At 43.8% G+C, this 14,620-nt stretch overlaps 1 long non-coding RNA gene across 1 annotated transcript; it reads left to right on the top strand.

The window, feature by feature from the left end:
* Window positions 1–1,755: 1,755 nt before the first annotated feature.
* LOC122425622 lies at window positions 1,756–14,090 on the top strand. Its single transcript, XR_006264932.1, has 3 exons — window positions 1,756–1,865; window positions 2,299–2,439; window positions 13,596–14,090. It is a non-coding gene; the product is annotated as an uncharacterized LOC122425622 (long non-coding RNA).
* Window positions 14,091–14,620: the final 530 nt, after the last annotated feature.

Genomic DNA, 14,620 nt, shown 5'->3' with positions numbered 1-14,620 from the left:
CCCCAGGTTCAATCCCTCATTGGGGAACTAGATCTCACATGCCACAACTAAAGATCCCTCAGGCTGCAGCTGAAGATTCCAAGTGAGGTAAGTAAGACATGACACAGTCAAATAAATAAATTAGAATATTTAAAAAAAAAACAGTAACTGCAGATGAGAAACCTGATAAGCTCATCTCAACCAAGTGATCAAGATTAGCATCAGCAGGGCTAAAGCACGTGCCCTTGATATGATGCGATGAAGTGTAATGAAAGAGGCAAGGTTTTCTTTACCTCTCAATGAATTATTCCAATGAATAATTTAATGCATATAGACTATTAATTAATTTGAAAAGTATTGACTACCTTTTATGCACCAAGCACTGGTCTAAAGGCTGAGATTCGTTCTACTGGAGAAAAACAATATACAAAGGAATAGAAAATCTTCAAGTATAATAAGCACTATGAAGGAAAGTAAAACAGGATAAGAATGTTATGAGGGTAGAGGTGTTCATTGATAAGGGGCAGTCTATGAAGACCTCTCTGATAAGGAAAATAAGAACCAGGATCTTAAGGAAACATGAAGTTAGCCCTGTGAGAAACACGCTCACCAGCTCAAACTCAAAGAATGGACTTGAGACAGGAGGTGAAGCGGGAAGAGGAGGCTTTAATGAGGGTCTTGTGAGACCAGGTGTCTGGTTGGCAGGCACACCCAGAATCATTATAATGGGGTTTTTATTTTCTGCCCACACAAGTCCTTTCCGCAGTTCCTCATTGGCTCAGTATTATGGGGTTAACAATCTTCCTGAAGTCTTTTTATCAGTGAATGGGGCCATGAGTAAAACTTGTAGGCTTCTGAGTGGAGGATTTATATTAACTGTTTTCCTCACCTCTTTAGTTTCCTGTGCATGTCCAGGGTAAAGCCTGCAAAATTGTTCTTATGAGGAAGGGGAACCAGGAAGGGAAGAGACCAAAGGACTGGCAATGAGCTGCCATCTTTAGAAATCTTATTCACAAGCTGGGTACATGGGTGTGTGTATATGTGTGTGTATATATATATATGTGTGTGTGTGTGTGTATATGTGTGTATATATATATATACACACATATATATATATACACATCTTTCTATTTAGCTATTTTAAAAAATGAATATGGATCATTTCATGATTTTTTATATCTTTCTCTTTGGTAGAAAAGACCATATTTTTCTTACAGCCCTGAGGTTACTGAAAAAAGAGCACCCAGGCAGAGACTCCCTCAGAATGGGCTGCAATCCAGGCCTTTTGATTTCACATCCTTGTGCAGCTCTGTGGCTCCAATTGAATCCATTTGAAGGGATGGCAGGTGATTTCTGAGCCTAAGGTGTAAAAGGCATTGCAACTCCCACCTTATTCTCTCGGTTTTTACTCTGAAGGAATCCAACCTCCAACTTCTCTAAACATCCTGCTGCATACCCATGGAAAGGTCCACGTGAAGAACTGTGACCTCCTGCCAGTGGCCAGCACTAACTGGCTAGCCCTCTTGTATGTAGACTCCCCATCCCTGCCAAGCCCCAGATGACTCAGCCCCTGCCAACATCTGATTGTAATATTGAGGAGGGCCATGAACCGGCCTCTTAGGTGGTGTTAGTGGTAAAGACCCGCCTGCCAATGCAGCAGACTTAAGAGACTCGAGTTCCATCCCTGGGTCAGAAAGATCCCCTGGAGGAGGGCATGGCAACCCACTCCAGTATTCTTGCCTGGAGAATCCCGTGGACGGGGAGCCGGGCAGGCCACAGTCCGTGGGGTCGCAAAGAGTCAGACACGACTAAAGTGACTGAGTGCACACACAGGAGCCAGAATCACCCTGGCTAAACTGCTCCTGGTTTCCTGTCCTGCAGAAGCAGTAAGAGATAATAAGATGATTAGTATTACTTTAAGCTACTAAGTTTTGGAATGAGCTGTTATGCAGCCTTAGAAAATTGAAATCAGCGGCAAGTTTGAAGACCCCAAGCTATAATATGCTTATTGTATTCAAAGCTCAGCTGGTGGGGTAGGGAAAGTCTGGCTGGAACAGAATGAATGTGCAAGTGAGGGTGAAGTAAGTAGCCTGGGGCCACACGAGGGACAGCATATTTCTTCTGTTGGCAAACCATAGAGAGTTTTGAGCGGAAGACCCTGATCTCATTTATATTTTATATATTTATAAATATATATTTATATTTATATTATTTATATTATATTGTGTGTGTATATATATAAATGAAATATATATATATTTATATATATATTTATATATATTTATATTTCATATTATATATATATTTATATTTTAACAGAATCCCTCTGTGCAGCATTTGGGAGTAGACAGCAGCAGGGGAGTGGTAGAAACAGGGAGAACAATTAGGGAGCTACTACAGTGGGCAGGAGATCCAGCAGCTTCAGGATCTATTTCTGAGGCAGAGCCAACCTTTGCCCAGGTATGTATGACAGTGTCAGGAATGACCCCAGAGTTTTGTAGGATGGACTTGCCATTTACAGAATGATAAGGTTAACTGGGGAAAAAGTCAAAAGTTTGCTTTGTGACTTGGCCAGTTAGATGGGAGATGGAAACAACGATGACAGAAAAAGACAAGTCAAGGACAAGATCTAGATTCCTGAAAGGGAAAGGGGTGGGCAGAGCCTTCGTAGATGTGGCCGTTCCTTCTATATGTGTTTTTGATCATTTGAAACATAGAACAACGTTTGGGGTCCTCAGGCTCCTATAACCACATATCTTCTGGCGCTGGAGATAGTTTCCTGACTTTCTGGTCTCTTCGTTGTGGTGTCTCAGGTAACACAGGCAGGATGGTCTTGGAAATATTAGAGGAGAGTCCATGCCTCATCTCAAGTGACGACAAGGGACATCACATCTTCCATTTAGTCAAGAGAAACCAGAAAATGCAGGTTTTTATGTGCAATCTCCCCGTCTCTAAATGTTGTCATGCAATTCAATTATTTAGAAAGTTATGCAGACCACAGGACACAGTGGTGGCCTGGATGTGGCTCAGGATTGCCACTATGCACTCACGGGTTTAGATCAGTCGCTCAAGGAATCTTTCTGACTCACTCTCTTTGCCTAGAAAATGGGGCAGTACATGTCTCCTCTGCTTCTCTCTCATGTCTGCTGGGAGGCAGAGGTGTGAAGTCATGTGAGGGAGAAGGTTTGTAAACTATGGGACCTACTGAAGCAGAGCGCCGATGCTGCTATGGGTACCACTGCTGCTATCCTAGGCATCAGGCTCGGGATGCAGCATCCCTTGATGCATCTTTGTTGACATCACTAACAGCACAAGCCACTACCCAGGCTGCAATTCACTAATTCTCATGCCTCAGTTACTCATTTACTTAAAACTCACTTATTTGCTTCCTACAGCACCTTGCAGTGCCTGCTCACAGGAAGTACTCAATAAGCCTTTGCTCTAGGTGATGTTAATCATTCATTCACTCATTAATTGCACTAGGATTTTTTCCTTTGGTGCTAATTACGTGTCCATGGTTGCCGGGTCAGCCAGGCGAGCTTGGAAGGCATCCACGTGTGAAGAACACAGCCAGCACTGAGTTCTCAGTGGAGGAGAACCATGTGCCAAAGGAGCTCCCCAAGGGGACTGGGGGCGGGGGGTGGGGGCGATGTCAGGAAGGCCTTCGGAAAAGAGGCAAGACTGGAAGTAAGCTCTCAACTATGATAGGATTTGGATTGGAGAAGAGAAAGGGAGCAGCTGGGGTGACCAACCATCTGGGTTTGCCTGGAACTGAGGAGTCTCTCAGGATGTGGGACTTAACATACTAAATCTAGGACAGTCTGGAGCCAGCCAGCCACACTGAGAGCAGAGAAACTAACAGTTCTGAGTATAGACTGTGAAACCAGACAACCTGCAGTCACATTTCTCCCACTGTCCTAGCTGTGTGCTCTTAGACAAGTTACTTAACCCGTCTGAGCTCTGGTTTTCTAATTAACAAAACAAGGACCCATCTTGTGAAGTGGTTTTAAGGACTGAATGAGCAAATACAGTAGATACTCAATAAATAGTAGCCAGCAGCAGCATAATCCCAGGTAAAAAGAATAAATTGTGCTTCTCTTAAATTCCCAGCACACTGTGTCCAGACTCAAGCCCAGGCAGCTGCTATGATTCTAATAGCCATAGGGCCTACTCCTCTTGGGCTTTGCTGGTGGTCAGATGGTGAAGAACCTGCCAGCAATGCAGGAGACCCAGGTTCAATCCCTGGATTAGGAAGATCCCCTGGAGAAGAAAATGGCTACCCACTCCACTGTTCTTACCTGGAGAATTCCCTGGACAGAGGAACCTGGTGGGTTACAGCTCATGGGGTCGCAAAGAGTCAGACACGACTGAGCAACTAACAAACTACTCCTCTTAGAAAAGACACTTTTGTCTGCTATTTGAGGCTGGGTCTAACCAGAAGGTCTTAGAACATCATCAACGAAATTAAGAGCTAACCCGAGAAGTCACACAAAGTTTCAGATAGCTGCAAGGGTTGTAGCAAAATCCACGCATATTTGAGATATTCTCCCTCCATGGGCAAGGCTGCCTATAAAGGCTGCAGAGTCCTTCCTCCTGCCCTGAAAATTCCAACTAGGCTGTAGGCAGCAACTTTAAGACATCAGGCAACATTTTTGACTTTCCTTAAATTAAAAGCCAAAGAAGCAACACGCCAGCAAGAACAGTCAGAATTCCACCACAGACTACAGAAGCTGTGTCTCCATCACCTTTCTTCACCCTCTCCTCCTGAGATATTTTGGTTCTCTGCTCTTCACAGCTTCTCTGGCACCACACCTGGTTTTGATCCTGTCCCCACCATGTGCCATCCCATTCTTAACAGCTAGAACCTCTTCTAAGTGACTTTTTCTTTCTATAAATATAATACAGCTTTACAGAAAGTAAACTTGGAATATTAAATATGTGAAAATAAGAAAGTAAAAATTATCTTTACAATTCTACCAGCTAGGAATGACCACCAAATCAAGTTGATGTTGATCCTTCCAGACGTAGAAAGGTAGATGGCAGATGACAGATGGAAAGATAGACAGATAGACGCCTGCATACGTGCATGCTGAGTCACTTCAGTCGTGTCCAACTCTTTGTGACCCTGGCTCCTCTGTGGACCAGGCTCCTCTGTCTATGGAATTCTTCAAGTAGGAATACTGGAGTGGGTTGCCACACCCTCCTCCAGGGGATCTTCCCAACCCGGGGTCGAACCCACATCTTGAGTTTCCTCCATTAGCAGGTGGATTCTTTCCCACTAGCACCACCTGGGAAGCCCCCAGATAGGTAGATAGATAGATATAAACAGATGCTATGATGTCCATCCCTCCCTTCTTTCTTATTAAGAAAAACCTTAGTTTTGTACCCAAATAAAATTCTGCTTTCCATTTTCCCTTATAACTAGGGATGGCCAGAAAATGTGGTCTGATCCAGGAGCTCCAAGCAGTTTGTTGGAGATTTCTCAGAAAGTTCATTTCCTGATGCAAGTGCTTCCTCTTCCTCCTTTAAAAAAATTATTTATTTATTTGGTTTCTTGAGTCTTATTTGTGGTGCATGGGCTTAGTTGCTCCTTGATATGTGGGATCTTAGTTCCCTAACCAGGGACTGAACTCACGTACCCTCCATTGCAAGGTGGATTCTTAACCACTGGACCACCAGGAAAGTCCCTTATTCCTCATTTTTCCTGTTGGTTTTTTTTTTCCCTTGCCTGGGGTATTTATACAGTTTATAATTTTAGGAGATACTATGCTCTGACAAATATCCTTGTAGCTGAAGTTTGACACACATCCATGGTGATTTCAATAGGACAAATTCCTAGAAATGGACCTACCTGGAAAAAAGGCTTGCAAAGTGTTTACACTTTTGATAACTACTTGCCGAACTCTCTCAGGAATTGTTGTACCAATTTATACTCCTATCAACTATATATAAGTCCGTCGCTCACTTTCACATATGCCCCTGTTAAATCTTTGCCAGTTTAACAGGCAAGAATTTTATCATCAATGTGAAAACGTACATTTCTGGTAGCGCAATAGATTCAAAAGCTTAGATGTCTTCTTGCTATAAAAACACCTAGAAATTCTAGATAAAAGATAATGAGCATCCCTTCAAACATATTAGCTGAGATTTTACTTTGGAAAAAAAAAAAAAGGAAAATCTTGCAGCCAAAAAAAGGAGAAGAAAAGAGAAACCAAAGGAGGAGGTAAGAGTGATGCTGTGGCCATTCTGGGTGGGGTGGAGGTAGGACAGGGGTGAGGGGGGCGTGCTGAGAGCTTTGAGACCCGAAGCTTCAGATTTAATGTCCATTAACAGAGACAGGAGCTAGGCCTGAAGCCATCATGCGTTGGAATTATTACTCCCACATAGAGCCAAGACATTCTAAAGTGTATCCCCTCAAAAAAACAGTGACAGAGAAAACAATCTGCTCACTTACAAAGAGAGATAATAAGGTGGCTTATCTAACTTGTTCAGAGCTCTGATAGAAAATAATATCTCCCCTAACAATTTATAACAAGGGCCCTACATTAATCTAGATTTGGAATTCAAATTTATACTACCTGCATGATCCAGTAAGCCCCCACCTCTCCCTACATAAGAGGTTACTAACTCAGGCTGAAATCGCTGTGAGATTCAAATGCCACACCGCTCTCCAGAGACTGCAGAGGAATTTCACAGATGAAACTCTGCAAAACATGAACTCACAATGCAAAATTCAAATAAGCCAACAAGAGTGAGAATCAGCAAACTCCCAATCACTTCAGATAACAAAATTGTCACATACATACCACTTTCCAAGAAACATTTTTGTTAAGATAAAATGCCTCATCTGTCCACGACCAATTCCGAGTCAATGCTTTTTAACCAAAGTCTTAGTGAAAGATACACATTTGTCAAATGTATAGATGATACATAACTTGAAGATAGCACAGACTTTTCATATGCCGAATTACATATTCAATAAGATTTTGTAAAGACAAAAAGATAGGTTAAAGCAACAAGATGAAACGTAGCAGGGAAAAAATAAAATAAATTTCTGCCATGTTAAAAATTATCACCCACAAAGTACAGAACAGGAATACTTGGCTGAAAGTAATACAAGTGAAAAAAGACTAAGAAATGAGTGGAAAGGTGTGATAGGCAAGGGGAGAGGAGTCACATGATAGCTATGCTTTTTTTTTTTTTTTTTTGAGGTATAATTCACAAACCACAAGATTCACCCTTCTAAAATGTACAATTCAGCAATTTTTAACATATTCCCCAGATTGTGCAACCATTACCACTGTCTAGTACCAGAACATTTTCATCAGCCCCAAAAGAAACCCTGTACACTTTGACAGTCACCCCGCTCCCTTCTCTCTTCTTCTCAGCCTCTACAACCATTAACCTACTTTCTGTCTCTGCGCACTGACCTATTCTGGTTGTTACGTATAAATGAAATCACACAATACATGGCTTTTTGTGTTTGGCTTCTTACGCTTAGCATAAATGTTTTAGAGGTTCAGCCATGTCAGAGCATGTAGCAATGTCTCAGTCCTTTTCTTATGGCTGAATAGTGTCCCATTGTTTGGATATTCCATATTTCTTCATCCATCCATTCTTAGGAGCATTTGATTTCTTTTTACTTCTTGGCCCTTCCAAAATAGAGCCAAGTTATAAAATCTATTTATAATAGATTATTGTGAACAATTTCGTTATGAACATTTGTGAACAAGTTTTCGTGTGAAAATATTCCCTCCTATTCAGTAGTTTGTCTTTTCACTTTCTTGATAGTCTTTTTTTGAAGCAAAAAAATTTTTTTTTAATTTAATGATATCCAATTCATCTATTTTTTCCACTTTTACTTTTGGTGTCATAGCAAAGAAACCATTGTCTCTGCCAAGGCCACAGAGATTTACCCCTAGATTTTCTTCTGAGAGTATTATAGTTTCAGCTCATACTTTTAGACCTTTGATCCATTTTGAGTTAATTTTTGTATATGGCGTGAGGTGGGGTCCAACTTCATTGTGCTACATGGGATGGTCAGTTATCCTAGCACCATTTGTTGAAAAGACTAACCTTTTCCCAATTGACTTGTCTTGGCTCTTGATAGTTACATTCAATGTACTTGCCAGAAGGAACCCCCCCCACCCCCAAAAATAAAACCCCAAGAGAAATGTAAGATTCAGTAATAGCCTGCCCAGGGTACCAACACCTCTTCTCTGGGACTTGTATATCCATTGGCGCCTTATCATTCAGGTCGTCTCTGTCGGTTCTCAAGACTTGATTCTGAGTTGTCCCTGGGTATAAAAGGCAGTTAAGACTTTGTATTCTCCAATGTTGTACAGAAATTTCAGGTTTTTTCAGCACCAGTGGTAGATGTTATTTCTCTGAGTCACCAGCTATTTGTTCCCCGTTAACAATTAAAATGCTAGGAAATTCCATCAGTTCAACATACAGCTGGCTTTTTCCCCAAAAACAGCTGTTCAGGCTCCAGGAGTCTGAAGTGACCTCAAGAGAACTTGGACCCAGGCCACATTGGCAAGAACACTTGGGGAGCCAAGCCTCCCACTTCTGGAAGACAGCCCACTGGCTTGGGAAAAGCAACATAGGATGCAGGGTAACTGGATTTACTTGGATGCTCCGGGTTTCTGAGTCTTTTCTTTGGTTAAAGCCACAGAGATGCACACAGACAAGCCTCCCTGGATTGCTTGGATAACATCCTTCACCTAGATTTCCCAGCATTTTGTTTACATCTTTACTATGGTTTGATCACCATAGTATTGATCTCTGGTGGCCTCGGCCTGCAGCGGCTTAAAGGACTTCGGTACCGGCCAGAGACTGAGGTCAGAGGTGGGTCACAACAGTTGAGAACACTGAATCCTAAACATTAGACCAGTCATCAGTGACAAGGCCCTCACTCTTTGGCTTTACAGAAAAAGAATCCCCACAAATATGAAAAATACTGAAGTAAGTAGAGTGTTTATTGTTGTTGATGTTGTGTAGTTGCTCAGTCACATCAGACACTTTGTGGTCCCATGGACTGCAGCATGCCAGGCTACCCTGTCCTTCACTGTCTCCTGGAGTTTGCTCAAACTCATGTCCATTGAGTCGGTGATGCCATCCAACCATCTCATCCTCTGTCGCCCCTTCTCCTCCTGCCCTCAATCTTTCCCAGAGTCAGGGTCTTTTCCAATGAATTGGCTCGTCACATCAGATAGTCAAAGTACTGGAGCTTCAGCTTTAGCATCAGTTCTTCCAATGAATATTCAGGGTTGATTTCCTTTAGGATTGTCTGGTTTGATCTCCTTGCTGTCCAAAGGACTCTCAAGAGTCTTCTCCAGCAATACCATTCAAAAGCATCAGTTCTTCATCACTCAGCCTTCTTTATGGTCCAACTCTCACATCCATACATGACTACAGGAAAAACCACAGCTTTGACTAGATGGATCTTTGTCGGCAAAGTAATGTCTCTGGTTTTTAATACACTGCCTAGGTTTGTCATAGCTTTTCTTCCAAGGAGCAAGCATCTTTTAATTTTGTGGCTGCAGTCACCATCCACAGTGATTTTGGAGACCAGGAAAATAAAATTAGCCGTTGTTTCCACTTTTGCTCCATCTGTTTGCCATGAAGTAATGGGACTAGATGCCATGATCTTAGTTTTTTCAATGCTGAGTTTGTAACTAGCTTTTTAACTCTCCTCTTTCACCCTCATCAAGAGGCTCTTTAGTTCTTTGCTTTCTGCCATTAGAGTGGTATCATCTGCATATCTGAGGTTGTTGATATTTCTCCCGGCAATCTTGATTCTAGCTTGTGATTCATCAGGCCTTGCATTTCACATGATGTACTCTGCATAGAAGTTAAATAAGTGGGGTGACAATATACAGGCTTGAGGTACTCCTTTCCCAATTTTGAACCAGTCCATTGTCCCATGTCCAGTTCTAACTGTTGCTTCTTGACCTGCATACAGGTTTCTTAGGGAGCGGGTAAGGTGGCCTAGTATTCCCATCTCTTAAAGAAGTTTCCACAGTTTGTTGTTATCCACACAGTCAAAGGCTTTATTGTAGTCAATGAAGCAGAAGTAGATGGTTTTCTGGAATTTCTTTGTTTTTTTATGATCCAATGGATGTTGGCAATTTAACCTCTAGTTCCTCTGCCTCTCTAAATCAGTTTGCATATCTGGAAGTTCTTGGTTCATGTACTGTTGAAGCCTCGCTTGAAGGATTCTGCTAGCTTCTTTGGCATTGCTTTTTTTTGTGACTGGAATGAAAACTGACCTTTTCCAGTCCTGTGGCCATTGCTAAGTTTACCAAATTTGCTGGCATACTGAGTGCAGCACTTTAACAGCATCATCTTTTAGGATTTGAAATAGCTCAGCTGGAATTCCATCACCTCCACTAGCTTTGTTCTTAGTAACACTTCCTAAGACCCACTTAACTTCACACTCCTGGATATCTGGCTTTAGGTGAGTGAGCATACCATTGTGGTTATTTGGGTCATTTCTGTATAGTTAGTTCTTCATTCTTGTCACCTCTTCTTAATTTCTTCTATTAGGTCTTTGCCATTTTAACACGGGCACAATAAAGGACAGAAATGGCAAGAACCTAACAAGCAGAAGAGTGTTTATTAGGAGAGGGAGAAAGTAGAGTATATGTGGATAGACAGAGTCGCACCCTTGTGGCAGTTTAAGTCACTTATATGGGGCATTTCCTCTAGGTTTCCTGTGGCCAGTCATTTTGCTTTGCCTGGCTCAGCATCCATATTTGGTAAATCTCAGAGTCTTTCCATGTGTGCACACACATTTCTTAGCAAAGATGGGTTCCACTGAAGAGGCCTATGGGTAGTGAGCATCAGTTAGCTTCACTCCCCTTTTGACCTCTAGGGAGCCTTTCTGTGCGTGAGAAGTCAGAGGGATCTCCTGACTTGGAGAATAAGAAATGTTTGGTCTCTTATCTTCGGTCTGGGCAGGGGCCAGCTTCCTCTCTCAATTGTCCTGCTTTGATATTTTGGAGTTTCAGTCCACAGGGTGCGAATCACCAGTCATTTTACCCTAGGGGAGCTAACACATACAGAGAATTTGTTATTTGGCAGGCATTGTTCTAAGAACATTTGGGTCCATTTTATAGGTGAAGAAACTAAGTGTGTAAATAACTTTAGAGAGATCACACAACTTGTAAGGGTTCAGATTCCTGGAGTCTGGCCCCAAATCCTTAATGGTTTAAGCACCCAGATTCAGAATCCGAACTCTTGGAGGACACCATCTGCCTGTACCGCTTTCTGCAGACCCACGCAGTACACGCCCCCTGAGGGCCATTTAAGAACTGCAGACGCGTCCAGAGCTAGGGAATGTCTCAGCCCAGCGTAAACTCAGAGGCCGTCTAGTCCAGCCCTCTTGTGTTACACATAATGAAAGCAAAACCCAGAGAGGGGAAGTAGCGAAGCTGGGACTGGAGTTCCAGGTTCTGGACTCCCGGCAAAGCTCTTTCCTCTTCACTCCAGATCCATTTAACGCAAGAATGTCTACAACGAAAGGAACGTCTAGGTGAGCAGGGCCTGTGTCCTTGGAGGACACAGGAACACAGGATGTGCTTCTTGTCCATTTTCAATCCAAGTCACATGGTCCCCCATCTCAGGAGGTCAGCAGGGCCCCGGCCAGGCTCACTGCTGGGCTGTACCTCAAAGGGAAGTGTACCGAATGCAACTCACAAGGTCCAACCCAAGTGCTCCCCTTCCTTCCTCCACCCCCAGGGGTGAGAAACAGGCTGAGAAACACAAATATGGGATTTCTGGGATATTTCAAAGGAGTGTGGGGACTATGGGACAGAGAATAGTCAAAACGCTTAATGTAACCAAGCAGGACCCCATGAGGCCTTCCTGGGACAGGCCTTCCCCATATCCTCTGCTTTAGCTCCTGCCTCAAGTACCTGTTGTTGCTGAGTCACTCAGTGGTGTTTGACTCTTTATGATGCTATGAACTGTAGCCCACCAGTCTCCTCTGTTCATGGAATTTTCCAGGCAAGTATACAAGTATACTGGAGTTCAGATCAGTTCAGTCGCTCAGTCGTGTCTGACTCTTTGAGACCTCATGGGCTGCAGCACTCCAGGCTTCCCTGTCCATCACCAACTCCCAGAGCCTAATCAGACTCATGTCCATTGCATCGGTGATGCCATCCAATCATCTCAACCTCTGTCATCCCCTTCTCCTCCCACCTTCTACCTTTCCCAGCATCAGGGTCTTTTCCAATGAGTCAGTTCTTTGCATCAGGTGTCCAACGTATTGGAGTTTCAGCTTCAGCATCAGTCCTTCCAATGAATATTCAGGACTGATCTCCTTTAGGATGGACTGGTTGGATCTCCTTGCAGTCCCAGGGACTCTCAAGAGTCTTCTCCAACACCACAGTTCAGAAGCATCAATTCTTTGGTGCTCAGCTTTCTTTATAGTCCAACTCTCACATCTCACATGGTCTTTCCATACATGACCACTGGAAAAACCATAGCCTTGACTAGATGGACCTTTGTTGGCAAAGTAATGTTTCTGCTTTTTAATATGCTGTCTAGGTTGGTCATAACTTTTCTTCCAAGAAGCAAGCATCTTTTAATTTCATGGCTGCAGTCACCATCTGCAGTGGAGCCCCCAAAAATAAAGTCAGTCACTATTTCCACTGTTTCCACCCCTTTACCTGCTCTCCAAAAGTGCTTTGCCAAAACCCTTCCGGGAGCTTGAAGCTTTCCAGGGCATGAGCCACTTCGTCTCCTTTTCTGGCCTTGCACTAAACCTTGCTGTGCTCCAAACTCAAACGTTTCGGTTTGTTTGGCTTCACTGTGCTTCAAGCACACAAGTTAACAACTTGGGTTAACAGTAACACTGGACTTACCACCATGCGAATTTCTCCAAAGAACTCCCAGCCCTGGTTGGTGCTTTCCGATCCTTGTCTTAGTCACCCACCTGCACAGTTAGAAGAAGACTGCTATATGTTGCTGTATTGGGGGGTTGCAAGTCTAAGTCTCCAGAAGCACCATGAGCCCTAGGCTGCAGACCCGTTCACTGTAGAACTGGTCTCCCCGTGCTCTGCTCCACGCACTGTTTGCTAGTCACTCTTGCTATCTCCTCATTCTGAATTGATCTTTAATCAAAATCAGGCCACTCGTTTGAAATCTGAGACGCTGACACATGGCATTAAATGTTTTAAGGAGATACGTGTTTCTCAGTCGGGGTAGTTTTGTTTCCCAGGGGATATTTGGCAACACGGACAGACGTTTTTCATTATCACAGCCTGGGAGGCGCTGCTGGCATCCAATGGGTAGTGGCCGGAGAGGCTCCTCAACACCTTACAAGGCACAGAGAGCGCCCTCAGCAAAGAATCATCTGACCCATAACATCGGCAGCGTCGGGCCTCTAGATTCTAGAGTATGTTGGGGAAACGAGGGTAAGAGGAGATACAGGGGGCAGTTATTCCAGATTAATCCAAGAAAAAGATAGTCCAAACTGCTGCCTTGGGTCCGGGCCAGGGGGGACAATTAGAAGCCCTAGGTTTGACTTGCCTGTGTGTTTGTGTAAAGGGGAGTTCGTCTATCTTCTCAGAGTCCTGTGTAATCGACTCTTTGCTTGTCATTCTTAGAGAGGCCTGCCAGCCCAGAGCAAGCACGTGAAGTGCACCTTGGCCGTGTGCTGCCCCAGTCTCTCCCCAGCCTCACCCGGGCTAATGAGTCATCCGGATCAAAGTGCCTACGCACCTGGACTCCCAGGAAGGACAGCACGCACCCCGGGAACCTCCCTCCCTCCCTCCTCAGGCAGCTCTCCCAGGACCGAGGGGCCACCTCTCAGGTTCTGCTGGCATCTGGCCCACATCTGTGGACCAGGAGTGGTCTCAGGTAGAAATTCTTGGTAGTGAAGCTCCCCTGCGGGAAACACATCCTCCTCTCGGCCCCTACTTTTCAGCCAACACCTCACACTCTTTGTGTCGGACCTGATTCCCCTACTTTTGACCTACTTCCTCAGGCTGAAAGAGACATGAAAATAGACGCGAGGTGTCACGTGGTAGGGAAAAAAGTTTGCGGTACACCCAGTTTTTCGGGCAAGTCGATAGCCAGGAAAATGAATAGCAAATTCATATATCAAGACCAGATTTTGATCTTAGAGTGACTCTGTTCTTTATCTCATGTGAATAAAGGTTTTATGCTTTTTTTTTTTAAGGCATTGGTTCCCATCAATATATGGGAAAATATTTTGGTTGCCCTAGATATGTCTAATTTTGACACCATTTGTATTTTAGGGCAAGTGCCCAGATCAGATATGAGTTCTTACTGGATAATCATACTTCACACCAGAATCTTGGAGGCATTGTTCTTCCTTGTTAAGGTTCTCACTAGAGGGTCATTTTCTGCAATCAACCCACTCGACAAACACTGGTGGAGCTCAGGTGAGGTGGAGGCCATGGGGACAAAAGTAGTAAGCCGCGTGTGCTCCCAAACCAGCACGCATGGACTTATATAAGTAGTGATGGTAACTCATTACAACACAGTCTCAGCAGACCCCGTCAGCCTGCCCTGTCAGGAAGAATCCTCTAAGTGACATTCTCACCTGATTTTGCCCTCTGTGGAGCCATAATCTGACCTGCCCCGGGAACAGCAAGTGGGGTTACTT

The sequence above is a fragment of the Cervus canadensis genome, chromosome 23 (assembly GCF_019320065.1).
Source record: "Cervus canadensis isolate Bull #8, Minnesota chromosome 23, ASM1932006v1, whole genome shotgun sequence".
Classification (NCBI taxonomy): Eukaryota; Metazoa; Chordata; class Mammalia; order Artiodactyla; family Cervidae; genus Cervus; species Cervus canadensis.
Note: the sequence above shows the minus strand (reverse complement) of the source record. Positions and strands in the feature narration are given on the sequence as shown.